The sequence below is a fragment of the Macaca thibetana genome, chromosome 8, assembly GCF_024542745.1.
Source record: "Macaca thibetana thibetana isolate TM-01 chromosome 8, ASM2454274v1, whole genome shotgun sequence".
Classification (NCBI taxonomy): Eukaryota; Metazoa; Chordata; class Mammalia; order Primates; family Cercopithecidae; genus Macaca; species Macaca thibetana.
The window spans coordinates 2,101,025-2,115,633 of record NC_065585.1 but is presented as its reverse complement, the minus strand read 5'-3'; the positions used below and the strand labels follow the sequence as shown (position 1 = coordinate 2,115,633).

General features: G+C 47.8%; 1 long non-coding RNA gene across 2 annotated transcripts; it reads left to right on the top strand.

The window, feature by feature from the left end:
* The first annotated feature begins 249 nt into the window (after positions 1–249).
* On the top strand, positions 250–14,360 carry LOC126961046 (uncharacterized). 2 transcript variants are annotated; one of them, XR_007728167.1, is made up of 4 exons: positions 250–385; positions 3,696–3,854; positions 13,255–13,447; positions 14,169–14,360. It is a non-coding gene; the product is annotated as an uncharacterized LOC126961046 (long non-coding RNA). The 2 variants fall into 2 exon arrangements; XR_007728168.1 differs by having other exon boundaries at positions 13,703–14,360.
* Positions 14,361–14,609: the final 249 nt, after the last annotated feature.

Genomic DNA, 14,609 nt, shown 5'->3' with positions numbered 1-14,609 from the left:
TGGTGACCCCAGTTCCCTTTAAGTCAGTGACATGTCATTACAAGGCGGAAGTCCCCGCCCGGGAGAACAGTCCCCAGGGCTTGCTAAGCATGCGTGGTATCAAGAGGCGCACGGAGGTGCTCCTGCAGCCTCCTCCCCGCATGGGACTCCTCACAACCCCCGGCCTCAGCCTCCCCCACAGGACAGGGGCTCACTCTCACCCACTCTGGGCCAGGAACGCAGCCTTTCGTCCAATTGGGTGCTCTTTCTTTGCGACTGATACAAAGTGGGGACAAACGCCGCTTCCAGTGATGCCCGGGCCCCAGGAGGCTGGGGGAGAAGCGCCCGCTGCCCGGCCTTCAACCTGAGATGCCTCCAACACTTCCCAGCCCAGACCCCTGCAGCTGTGAGGCGACGCGGAGAGGGGCTGCCTGCGGGGAGGGGGCTGCCTGCGGGGACGGGGCTGCCTGCGGGGACGGGGCTGCCTGCGGGGAGGGGGCGGCGTGCGGGGACGGGGCTGCGTGCGGGGAGAGGGACTCCCTGCGGGGACTGGGCTGCCTGCGGGGAGGGGGCTGCGTGCGGGGAGGGGGCTGCGTGCGGGGAGGGGGACTGCGTGCGGGGAGGGGGCTGCGTGCGGGGAGGGGCTGCGTGCGGGGAGGGGCTGCGTGCGGGAGGCGGCTGCCTGCGGGGAGCGAGCTGACTATGGGGAGGGAGCTGCCTGCGGGGAGGGGGCTGACTGCCGGGCAGGCCGCGTGGTTCCCCCGAGAGTGGAGGACCCGTGACGTCAGGCAACATTTCTCCAAAGCCTCCCTCACCTCGTCCTTTGGGATCTGGGGTGCTCAGAGGAAGGGGGAAGCCGGGTGGGTGTGGAGAGGGTCACTGGAGAGGGGAAAGGCCGGAGTGATCCCCTTGGGGAGGAGGCAGAGGAGAAGCTGTGGATACCCAGAGAGAAGAGGTGGGGTGCGCCTGGGCCTCTCAAGTTTGTTTCCCAGAACCCGGGAAGATTACGGTAGAAGGGAGGACCCTGTGGGGAAGAAGCTTCCAGAGACCTTCTGGAGAGGTGAGCCAGGGCCAGCCAGGGCCAGAAGCAGAAGGCCAGCTGCAGACCCCAGGCCAGCTGCAGTGGAGAGTCAGTGCTGCAGGAGGCTTGGGAACCAGGGCTGCCCTCCTTGGGCTGAACCCTGTGCCTAGAAGACCATGGCCCTGGGCAAAAGCGCTGCTTTCTGGGCCCACTGGCGGGTAGGGCATGACACCATGGTGCTAGGGGCAGGGGGCGACATGAGATGGTAGACAAGCGGCCTGAGTCACCAGGTACAACCACTGCACCCCATTGTGACTGCCCCTGGGTCCGACACAGATTTGGGGTGGTCGGGAATTTGCCTTGACCTCCTTAGGCACTCATGAGTTTCTAGGTTGAGCAAATAAAAAGTCCAAGATGCCCAGTTTATTCTGAATCTCAGATAAACAACAAATAGTCATTTTTACCAATGTTGGGGACATACTTATGCTAAAATTGTTTATCTGAAATTAAAATTTAATTGGGCATCTTACCCAGCACGGCTGGGTGGTGGCTGTCACACTGTGCAGTCGGAGGGACCAGGACGTCTCAGATGGAGGCGTCTGGCCAGTGTGGGAGACCAGGACCTGGTCATGAGATGTGGCTCCTGGCATGGCAGGGCAAAGCCTCTGCTGGTCGTCTGAGCCCAGCCCTGACCCCAGGCTGAGAACGCTGTCCGCCCAGACCCTTCTGAGCCCAGCCCTGACCCCAGGCTGAGAACGTGTCCGCCCAGACCATTCTGAGCCCAGCCCTGACTCCAGGCTGAGAGGGCCCTCCGACCCGACCGTTCTGAGCCCAGCCCTGACTGCAGGCTGAGACGGCCGCGCACCCAGGCTGTTCTGAGTCTAGTGCTGACTCCAGGCTGAGACGGCCGTCCACCCAGGGCGTTCTGAGCCTAGCCCTGACTCCAGGCTGAGACAGGTGTTCATTCACCCAGACTGTTCTGAGCCCAGCCCTGACTCCAGGCTGAGACAGCCGTCCACCCAGGCTGTTCTGAATCTAGCCCTGACTCCAGGCTGAGACAGGCGTTCATTCACCCAGACCGTTCTGAGCCAGCCTGACCTCAAGTGATCTGCTCACTTTGGCCTCCCAAAGTGCTAGGATTACATGTGTGAGCCACCATGCCTAGCCCAGTTTACTCTTTACACTAGAATTGGCAGTAGGTGGGCCTGGTGGCTCACATCTGTAATCTCATCACTTTGGGAGGCCAAGGCAGGAAGATAGCTTGAGGCCAGGAGTGAAAGAACTTTAGCAAGATTATAACAATGAGAGGAGGCCAGGCGTGGTGGCTCATGCCTATAATCCCAGCACTTTGGGAGGCCGAGGCGGGTGGATCACAAGGTCAGGAGATCAGGACCATCCTGACTAACGCAGTGAAACCCCGTCTCTAATAAAACTACAAAAAAAAATAGCGGGACGTGGTGGCAGGTGCCTGTAGTCTCAGCTACTCAGGAGGCTGAGGCAGGAGAATGGCGTGAACCTAGGAAGCAGAGCTTGCAGTGAGCTGAGATTGCGCCACTGCACTCCAGCTTGGGTGACAGAGTGAGACTCGTGCTCAAAAAAAAGGGAGGAATCTAACATAACTGTTTCCAGCTTGCTTCTAATCTCACAAGCTAACCTGCCTTTGCTCAGGTGGCATAGGCCAAGCTAACTATGGGAGGAATTTAGTTCATAGTTTAAAGTAAGGATGGGCCAGGCATGAGGGCTCACACCTGTAATACCTTTGAAAGACCGAGGCAGGTGAATCACCTGAAGTCAGGAGTTAAAGACCAGCCTGACCAACATGACAAAACTCTGTCTCTACTAAAAAAAAAATAAAAATTAGCTGACATGGTGGCGGGCACCTGTAATCCCAGCTACTCAGGAAGGTGAGGCAGGAGAATCACTTGAACCTGAGATGCGGGAGGTTGCAGTGAGCCGAGATTGTGCCATTGTACTCCAGCCTGGGTGACAAGAGCAAAACTCCATCTCAAAACAAAAATAAATAAATACAAATAAAAAATAAAGTAAGGACGATAATAGTCTCTTCCCAAAACTACTCCACTCCTTGACCAAAGCCGCCTTTGTAAAACTAATGAAAGACCACAATGTTAGCATTATGGTAGGGGCTTGAAATTTTTTTTTTTTTTTTAGATGGAGTCTTGCTCGGTCACCCAGGCTGGAGTGCAATGGCGCCATCTCAGCTCAATGCAATCTCTGCCTCCCGGGTTCAAGTGATTCTCCTCCTTCAGCCTCCGGAGTAGCTGGGATTACAGGCACCTGCCACCGCACCCAGTTTTTTTTTGGGGGGGGGTTTCGTATTTTTAGTAGAGACGGGGTTTCACCGTGTTGGCCAGGCTGGTCTCAAACTCTTGACCTTGTTATCTGCCTGCCTCGGCTTCCCAAAGTGCTGGGATTACAGGCGTGAGGCATGGCGCCTGGCCCAGGGGCTTGACTTCTGCTTATGAGCCAGGATAGGTAGTTAAGGAAGTGACCATATCGTTAGGATGCAGCCACCGTGGCCACTGTACAGTCAACACAGTGAGGCTTTGCATTTGCGCTGTGGTCCAGCTCATCCAAGCAAAGCTAGCTCCAGGAGAGAAATCCCCCCTCCCCAACTAGAGAGCATGCATATTTGATTTTCCCTGTCCTCAGACTGACCCTTTGCTCATTATAATAGAAAACACACCCCTGGGTGGAGATTTAAGATGCTAATGAGACACGCAACTGAGGAACAAGCAGGTGCAGGTACTGCGCATGTGCACCCAGAGGACCCCCCCCACCCGCCCCGCCCCGCCCCGCCGAACATGTTTCCTAGCAACGCCTCTGCCCACCCGCGGTGAGTAATCATGGAAGACTCCCACGGAGGAGCCTCCCTGGTGCCAGTCTCTGCTGTCTCGCCCTTACCAGCAGACGGCCCTGAATCCTCTCTCTCAGGGCGTCCTGTCTCTTCTGCGTCGCACTTTCAAAATATTCTTTCTCCTTTGCAATACATTGCTCTGTGCTGCTTCTCCTTGGCTGCGTGTCTCTTGTTTAAATTCTTTTAAACTAGCCGGGCGAGGTGGCGGGCGCCTGCAGTCCCAGCTACTCGGGAGGCTGAGGCAGGAGAATGGCGGGAACCCGGGAGCGGAGCTTGCAGTGAGCTGAGATCCGGCTACTGCACTCCAGCCTGGGCGACAGAGCGAGACTCCATCTCAAATAAATAAATAAATAAATAAATAAATAAATAAATAAATAAATTCTTTTAAACGAAGAAGACAAGAATGGAGGCCTCCCAGCAGCCGTCACCGTTTCTGGTGCCGTGACTCGGATGGAGGTTTGTCCGCGTCGTTCACTCCGGTTTCCCTTCCCCGCGGCGGGTACCGTGGCAGTGCCAGGCTGCCTGGTTGGCTGCTGCTGCTTTTCCCAGGGCTGTTTCAGTCAAGCTCTGGGAAAGGTTTCTAAGTTGCCTGTACCCTTTCTGTGGATGTATGTGCTGCTGTCCTCTGGCTGCCTCTGCACCGCTCATCATTATCCTAACCACATGGGTTGCTCTCAACGTTCAGTATTTGGGCTGTTTTGCTGCTTAATTTCACACCTTTCTGGACTCGTTTCAGACGCAGCTGTTTGCTGTCCCTCTGGTAGCACTCGGCCGCCACCTCGTGGCCATTGTGATTTATTGTCTGATCGCGTTTTCTGTTTTACAAAATTTTCTTTTTTTCTTTTTTCTTTCTTTTCTTTTCTTTCTTTCTTTTTTTTTTTTTTTTTTTTTTTTTTTTTGACGGAATCTCTTTTGCCCAGGCTGGAGTGCAATGACACCACCTCGGCTCACAGCAACCTCTGCCTCCTGGGTTAAAGCAACTCTCCTGCCTCAGCCTCCCGGGTTGCTGGGACTACAGGGGTCTGCCACCACGCCCAGCTGATTTTTTATACTTTTAGTAGAGATGGGGTTTCACCATGTTGGCCAGGCTGGTCTTGAACTGCTGACCTCAAGTGATCCATCCACCTTGGCCTCCCAAAGTGTTGGGATTACAGGCATGAGCCACTGCGCCTGGCCAAAGTCTGTTTTGAGGGACACATTAAGAGTGCCCTGTCCCTCCAGACCTTATGCATTTTCCAGCTCCTTCAGATGGTCCTTCGACTGGCTTTCTTTGCTGAACAAAAGATGCTTAGTCATGTAGATGCCAGGCCGTGGGGATTGCATCAGGCATTCCAGGCATTGTAATTGGGCATCACCAATGGCCAACCAGTGAGGCAGGGAAAGGCTTGCTGGTGAGATGTCAGGCCTCCCAGCCAGCAGGGGGGGCCACCTCAGTCGGGCCTGGAGACTTCCAGCACCCAGGAGACCCAGGACGGTGCATGCCAAATGCCCGTGACCTCCTAGGGCCCTGGTTTCATGAGGATTCAAGGAGATGTCCCAGACCCTGTCATGGTCCAGCTCTTCATGAGGAGAAATGTGTGTAACTATGAATAGTAAGATGGGCAAACCTCCTAGTCCCTGCATTTAGAAGCGCTTTTCCTAAGACTTCCAGTATGTATGAATTCTTTGAAAACTATATGACTTTTATTTCTACTGATTTTATTCTGGATACTAAGGATGTGCCAAATGAGTCAGATACTAAGATTCATCCTTTGAAATCACGTAGTGTGTTTTATGCAGCTATCCTCAGAAACATCAGTGATGCCTGAACTTTTAAAACATCTGTTAGAGCAAAATTAAACAAGCATTTGGTAGTAATCTCACTTTGTGTTCAGTTAATAAGTGGTTGATAAAGTTTCTATATTTGTCTGGAAAAGTTAAAAAAAGTTACATGTCATTTGAGGAAAATATGTAATCAGAAATTTTTGCATAGATTGATTCCAAAAAAGGCATTTCTAGCATTGTGGAACATGGTGAGACATTATATAAATTCCAGAAAGAAAGCAACTGGATTTAGAGATTTATTGTAAGACACAAATTCACTGCTGCCTTTACAGTAAGAAATGTATGTGCTAACCATATATGCTGTATTTATTTTGTTGTTAAGCATACTTTCAGTTTGCTCCGCGTTCATGAGAATACAAACGGTCCCCGAAGGGAATAGGAAACTTAGTCTTTTTTAAATGACTTATGGGAGACCCTCCCTCACCGTAGACCCATTAATCAAACCTGAAACTCAGTCTATTATAACATATATTCAAAATCTAGGCCAGGTGCGGCTGGCCATCCAGGAATATGGAAACACGGTGCTGCCCTCGCCTGGGCAAGTGAAACAGAAGCCCAAAGTGCTGCCTGGAGGCTGGGTCCTGTTGAAAACCTAGAAGGAAGGCTCCCCAGCAGATCAACTTCTTCCTAAATGGAACGGACCTTACCAAGTGCTGCGAACCACCCCCAGTGGCTGTAAAGCTGCAGGGAATCGCCAGTTGGGCCTGCATGACCAGAATTAAACTTTGCAATAAACCTTTACAGAAACCAGAGGAAGCCGCTCATTACACCCAAGAGCTCAAAGAGGCTCTGAAGTTTCTATTCAAGAAAACAACCCCAGATGGGGCTGATCCAGAAGACAAGTAACATCTTCCTTTTCTGGTGCTCGCCTGCTGTGCTCTAAGCGCTTTTAGAGATGCTGGTCCGTGTGCTAGGGAAGCAATTAACATAACATAATTATGTTAGTCTATTAAACATAACTCAGCCTGGCTGGCTTTCCATGACTACCAAACGCGGGGAATATGCCAGACCTGTGCCCGTGGAAGACTCTGGCCTCCCAGCACACCTCCAGAAGCAAACTCACTGGCCAGCAGGATGGGGATAGCAGCCCCAACAGTCAATACAAAGGGATTTTATTGGATGGGGTCATGGGTTCCCTAAGTTCCCTCTCTTAACGATCAACAGTAGTTCAAATGTCCCAAAAGGAGAAATTCTTTCTTAGCGTATCTTTTATCTGGAGTATTTCCCCTTCTGCCTTTACAGCAATCATGCCAGTTCCAACACTTTTGCAGGAAAACTCCAAGAGAGTCCGTGTAGATGAACCTTTGTCACTGGGTCACTATCTAGTCCACACATCTGCAGGAACTATACTGATAAATGGACAACTCGCCCATGCAATCAATTTCCTGCTCTATGCTGTTCCCTGACTGGCAGGGTCTCTACTTCCTGTCAACAAAACTAGGACGGGGTTTCTGCTGGGGCTGCCTTCACATGGGAAGCCTTTAATCACTCTATCTCAATATATCCTCTGGGGACCATCAACATTTCCTGTTAAAGATAACTACACTTGGCCGGCCGCTGTGGCTCACACCTGTAATCCCAGCACTTTGGGAGGCCGAGGCGGGTGGATCACAAGGTCAGGAGATCGAGACCATGCTGGCTAACACGGTGAAACCCTGTCTCTACTAAAAAAATTACAAAAAATTAGCCGGGCGTGGTGGCGGGCACCTGTAATCCCAGCTGCTTGGGAAGCTGAGGCAGGAGAATGGCGTGAACCCACGAGGCAGAGCTTGAAGTGAGCTGAGATCGTGCCACTGCACTCCAGCCTGGACAACAGAGCAAGACTCTGTCTCAAAAAATAATAATAATAAAAAAATAAACTAAATGTGGTGGGACCCTAAGAGGGGAACCCTATTTAAAGAACTTGTTAACACCACCATCCAACTCTACCATCCCCTAATGGACCCAGTGAGCACCGTTTAAAGAACTTGTTAACACCACCATCCAACTCTACCATCCCCTGATGGACCCAGTGAGCACTGCCAACATAGCTGCACAAAACCTTTCACTCGTAGGCCAGAAAATAGAAAACCCTCTTTTATAGAACCTCCACTGCTTTCACCACTTTAATGAAAAATACTTTTGTAGCACACGGAGTTTTGGGGGTTGTGGATCTCCAGTGTATCTACGACTCCCTGCACTCTGGAAGGGACAGCGTTCCATCGCTTACAGCTCGCCCCATCTAACCCCCCATGGGCTACTGTGTCTCTCCCTTTTCCCATGTACCAACATCGCGCGAGCCACCGCTGAGCAGGACCCCTTATTCCCTTGGGTTTAGTGTCATCCTCTCTATTGGGATTAGCAGGGACAGCTGTGGGAGACAGAGCCTTGGGAATCCAGCATAAACTGTCTTGGGAGACCGAATGGCCCTCCAGCAAACAGCAGAGGGCCTCACGAGTCTTCAACAGCAGCTGGACTCCCTGGCTGCTGTAGTCCTGCAAAACTGAGGGACCTTAAATCTTCTCATGCCAGACAAGGAGGAACATGTCTGTATCTAAAAGGAGAATGCTGTGGCTACATCAGTCAGCCCAGTTTGGTCCTAGAACATATTAAAAACATCATTACCCAGGCAGACAAAATTGAATCTTTAGGACTTCCATGGGAACTTGGAAGCAATGGCTGTTGTCTGCCCTACTCCCTTTAATAGTGCTGATTATTGTCATACTTTTAGCCTTAACTTTTAGTCCAACTTTGTTTTGTTATTGTTGTTGTTGCTGCTTTTCTGTTTTAAGAACTTTTATTAGAACACAGTCATTCAGAAGCCATTGAGCCATCAGGCAGCAGGAAGGAAGGTGGGGTGGAGCAGGCCCTGTGAAGGACCAAGGACAAAGTAATAGCCACAGTTATTTAATTTCATTTTATTCTGATAAAGACTAATGTATGCCTGATAGCCTAGCAATAATCCATAAGTTTAGTAGTTCACAACATTTTAGAAAGCACATACGATTAACATTCAAACAAGGCATTATAGAAGGTTTTATGAAGAATGAAGTGTTTGCTATAATTAGTTTAAGAAACTTTGGTTCATCTTGAAAGATAGATGAATTTTTTAAATATCAGAAGAAAAGGAAAATGAAATTTTTCCCCCAAAATACATAAGAACTACTTACTGGCACTGGTATTTTAAGTACCTGGAAAACAACGGAACAGATTTTTAAAGGCAATTAATAACGGCTTGTACGAGGGCTTGTTTCATTTGACTTGGCACCAAGTAAAGGAAGAGTAAACACGCAATGGAAGACGCCATCGGGCATTTCCTCCACCTCTCATGCTGCCCCACTTCTATCAGACCACACAGCACGTCAGCAGCCGTCCTTGCTGCCCCACTGAGGAATCACTTTAGATTCCGATTTGTAAATGGCTGCTCAGATGACGCCAGTAGAGTTCTTTCCCCTTAAAATAAGGCGGCGATGAGTGCTAACAGCATTGAGTTCTCTGATCAGGAACCAAGAACTCCTTCAGGAAACTCACTCACCTTCCTGGTCCTTGTTAACCCGTCACGTAAATTCTCTTTATTGGCACACCTGTTTACTAATTACGATTGATTGCTATTTATGCCAGGCATGCCTCATCTATTTACTCACGACAACGTGTGCTTACTTTATTTACACAGTGCCGCAGTTTTCTCTTTTTTCTTTTCTTTTTTGGGCAGCGGGGTGGCACTGTGACTTGTTATTTATCAGGGCAGATCATACGTTTGGATCAAAAAGAGAAACCGTCAAGTAGATCCTAAAACACATTTCTTCACCTGAGTCATATCTGAAAACATACAGACTTTAATTACATTTTGTTGAAAATTCATTCAACTTTGGTGCTTGTCCAAGGACTTATAATGCCAGTTTCTGACATAAATCATAGCCCTGAGTATATATGTACTTTCAAAGGAAACAAGTCATCTTAAAGTAATATTTTTCTACATGCTAATTGATACATGTTTATAGCAAATTGAAAATTCTGAGCAAACTGAAAGTATGCTTAACAACAAAATAAATACAGCATATATGGTTAGCACATACATTTCTTACTGTAAAGGCAGCAGTGAATTTGTGTCTTACAATAAATCTCTAAATCCAGTTGCTTTCTTTCTGGAATTTATATAATGTCTCACCATGTTCCACAATGCTAGAAATGCCTTTTTTGGAATCAATCTATGCAAAAATTTCTGATTACATATTTTCCTCAAATGACATGTAACTTTTTTTAATTTTTCCAGAAAAACATGGACTTTATCAACCACTAATTAACTGAACACAAAGTGAGATTACTACCAAATGCTTGTTTAATTTTGCTCTAACAGATGTTTTAAAAGTTCAGGCATCACTGATGTTTCTGAGGATAGCTGCATAAAACACACTACGTGATTTCAAAGGATGAATCTTAGTATCTGACTCATTTGGCACATCCTTAGTATCCAGAATAAAATCAGTAGAAATAAAAGTCATATAGTTTTCAAAGAATTCATACATACTGGAAGTCTTAGGAAAAGCGCTTCTAAATGCAGGGACTAGGAGGTTTGCCCATCTTACTATTCATAGTTACACACATTTCTCCTCATGAAGTAACTGAAGCTTTCTGGCTTGTTTGTGGCACTTTAGTTTGTAGGAAAATATATATAGAGGGCCAAATCTTATTGGTTTCTGTTCCGGAGAATGTTTCCAACACCCCCTTTTCTCTGGTGATATTTCAGGACTGGCTTTGTTTGGCTTCATAAGCCTTTAGTCTCTTTATTTATTTATTTATTTATTTATTTATTTATTTATTTTGAGCCAGTGTCTCGCTCTGTTGCGCAGGCTGGAGTGTGGTGGCGCCATCTCGGCTCACTGCAATCTCCACCTCCCAGGTTCAAGCGATTCTCCTGCTCAGCCTCCTGAGTAGCTGGGACTACAGGTGCCTGCCACCACGCCCAGCTAATTTTTGTATTTTTAGTAGAGATGGGGTTTCACCATATTGGGCAGCCTGGTTTAGAACTCCTGACCTTGTGATCCGCCTGCCTCGGCCTCCCCAAATGCTGGGATTACAGGTGTGAGCCACTGTGCCTGGCTGCCTTTAGTCTCTTGATAACCATCTCTGGTTTATCATCCTCATGCTGAATGAGAGGGTCCCCAGGCAGAGCATCAGTGCCCACAGTGTTGGGAGGGTTGATTCAATGTTGTAGACTCGGCCGCTGGCGGGATGAATCCAGCGAGCAGTAAGGCGTTGTTTAATGACCTCAAAGGGCACATTCAGGCTAATCACTGCGTCGATCTGATGAGCCCTATCTAGGGCTTCTGCCTGTCGAAATGTCCTTGAAAAACCATCCAACAGCCAGTTAGACTGGGTGAGATTTTCCAGCTCTTGCAGCCAGCTTGATTGGTGGCCTGTGTCGGGTGCCATATGAGAGATTTCAACCAGCCCACGCGCAACCAGAGGGATGCGGCCCACGGTGTGGGTGGTCTCAGCAGCTCTGGAGGGTTGCGGCCCACGGCATGGGTGGTCTCAGCAGCTCTGGAGGGTTGCGGCCCATGGCATGGGTGGTCTCAGCAGCTCTGGAGGGTTGCGGCCCATGGTGTGGGTGGTCTCAGCAGCTCTGGAGGGTTGCAGCCCACGGCGCAGGTGGTCTCAGCAGCTCTAGAGGGATACAGCCCATGGTGAGGGTGGTCTCAGCGTCGCCTCTGTCTGACCCTCCCTCCCTCTGCATCTCTCTCAAATCTTGGCAGCCCACAGACTGAGTCAAATTGAGAAGAAAGAAAGTGGAGGCAAGTTCATTAATGTCAGTGCAATTAATTTAACTGTATTCATTTACAAACAAATAGAGCATTTCAGATAGTGATGATGGTTCTCAGGATGCACAAACAAGGGGCTGGGATGAGGAGTGACCAGGTTAAGGCCACCTCAGAAAGGACAGGCAGTGAGGTGGCAGGTGAATGATTAAACATGCATATCCACCATATTTGTAATATATTTTAAAAAATAAAATAGAGATGATTGGCCAGGCTGGCCTTGAACTCCTGGGCTCAAGTGATCTGCCTGCCTCAGCCTCCCAGAGTGCGGGGATTACAGTCATGAGCCACCACGTGTGGCCACATCTTCTTATGAACAGAAATTCTCAATGTTAATGAGGTCAAATTCATGTACGTTTACTCTGATAGTTAGTGCTTTTGTGGAGTAGACAAGGATTTCTTAAAATATTCCCATGTGTTGACTTCTAAATGTTTTATTGTTTTTAAGTCCTACATTCAGGGTTAGGATGGTTTTGGGTAGACTGTGAGGCTTGGGGTCATGATTTACTGAAGAGGTTTTTTTTTTTTAGACAAATATTCAATTGTTCCAGCACCGTTCTTCAAGCTAACTTATAACGATCCCAAATGGGAGTATGGAACTCTAAGAAGGCAAGAGAAGCAGAAATAATAACTACTTGGATAAATATAAAATAATATTGGTGTAATTATTGGTGTAAAATAAGAATAACATCTTGTAGGTTTATAACATACATACAAGTAAATATACATGGGACTATAGGCACACATGACCACACCCAGCTAATTTTTAAAATTTGTTTGTAGAAATGGAATCATGATATGTTGCCTGGTGTTGCAGGAAGTCAGGGACCCCAAATGGAGGGACCGACTGGAGCCATAGCAGAGGAACATAAATTGTGAAGATTTCATGGATATTTATCAGTTCCCAAATAATACTTTTATAATTTCTTATGCCTGTGTTTAATCTCTTAATCCTGTTATCTTTGTAAGTTGAGGATGTATGTCACCTCAGGATCACTGTGGTAATTGTGTTAACTGTACAAATTGATTATAAAACATGTATGTTTGAACAATATGAAATCAGTGCACCTGAAAAAGAACAGAATAACAGCGATTTTTAGGGAACAAGGGAAGACAACTGTAAGATCTGACTGCCTGCGGGGTTGGGCAGAAAGAGCCATATTTTTCTTCTTGCAGAGAGCCTATAAACGGACATGCAAGTAGGAGAGATATCGCTAAATTCTTTCCCCAGCAAGGAATATTAATATTAATACCCTGGGAAATGAATGCATTCCTGGGGAGAGGTCTATAAACGGCCACTCTGGGAGTGTCTATCTTACGTGGTTGAGATAAGGACTGAGATACGCCCTGGTCTCCTGCAGTGCCCTCAGGCTTACTAGGGTGGGGAAAAAACTCCGCCCTGGTAAATTTGTGATCAGACCGGTTCTCTGTTCTTGAACCCTGTTTTCTGTTGTTTAAGATGTTTATCAAGACAATATGTGCACCCTGAACATAGACCCTTATCAGTAGTTCTGCTTTTGCCATTTGTCCTGTTCCCTCAGAAGCATGTGATCTTTGTTCTGCTTTTTGCTCTTTGAAGCATGTGATCTTTGTACCTACTCTCTGTTATTACACCCCCTCCTCTTTTGAAATCCTTAATAAAAAACTTGCTGGTTTGAGGCTCAGGTGGGCATCATGGTCCTACCGATATGTGATGTCACCCCTGGCGGCCCAGCTGTAAAATTCCTCTCTTTGTACTCTTTCTCTTTATTTCTCAGCCAGCTGACACGGAAAATAGAAAGAGCCTGTGTTGAAACATTGGGGGGGTTTCCCCGATATCTGGCTTGTCTTGAACTCCTGAGCTCAAGTGATCCTCCCACCTCAGCCTCTCAAAGTACTGGGATTACAGGCATGAACCACTGTGTCTGGCACAAGCAAATATTAAAACAACGAAAGTACAATGGAATAGAGGTAGGTAAATGAAGTTATGCTGTGTAATGTTCTTGAATTGTTCATGAGTGTGGGCGGCAAGCCACCCAGGGGCCGAGGCAAGAGACCGAGGGCACAAGCTGTTCCAGTCTAATAAAGAAAATATATAGAATGAGAATAGTTATACTAGAAATGGATTATAGATATGACTCTATATGAATATTATCAATCATTAGTTTGTAGCATTACTCTTTTTTCCAGTATTACAATAATCCTTGCTCTACAATTATAACCTAGGAAAAACCAGGCCATACAGAGAGGAGCTGAAGGGACACGGTGAGAAGTGACCAGAAGACTAGTGTGAGCCTCTGTCATGCCTGGACAGGGCCACTAGAGGGCTCCTTGGTCTAGCGGTAATGCCAGTGCCTGGGAAGGCGCCCGTTACTTAGCAGACTGGGAAAGGGAGTCTCCCTTTCCTTGGGGAGTTAGAGAAGACTCCGCCCCACCACTTCTTGTGGAAGGCCTGACATCAGTCAAGCCTGTCTTCAGCCATCCGGACGCCTAAACGTCTCCCCGTGATGCTGTGCTTCAGCGGTCATGCTCCTGGTCCACTTTCATGTTCCGCCCTATCCACCTGGCTCTGCCTTCTAGATAGCAGTAGCAGAATTAGTGAAAGTATTAAAGTCTTTGATCTCTCCAGAAATACATAGAAGAAATAATGACACAAACTCTCCCCTCTCTCTCTCCGCCTTGACTACCAAAGAGGGAAGGGCCCCCTGTCCAGTGGACACGTGACCCATGTGACCTTACCTATCATTGGAGACAACTCACACTCCTTATCCTGCCCTCTTGCCTTGTATACAATAAATGACAGCACAGCCGGGCATTCGGGGCCACTACTGGTCTCCGAACGTTGGTGGTAGTGGTCCCCAGGGCCCAAATGTCTTTTCTTCTGTCTCTTTGTCTTGTGTCTTTATTTCTACGATCTCTCATCTCCACACATGAGGAGAAAAACCCACAGGCCCTGTAGGGCTGGACCCTATGATGAGACAGTAACCAACTTAAGATGGACTATAGGTCAAAGATGCATATCGTAATGTCTAAAATAACCACTGACGAATCATGTAAAATATATGTCAGAATATAACAAAACAAAATACGAGAAATATTTAACAAATCCAGAAGAATACAGTAAAGGAAAACA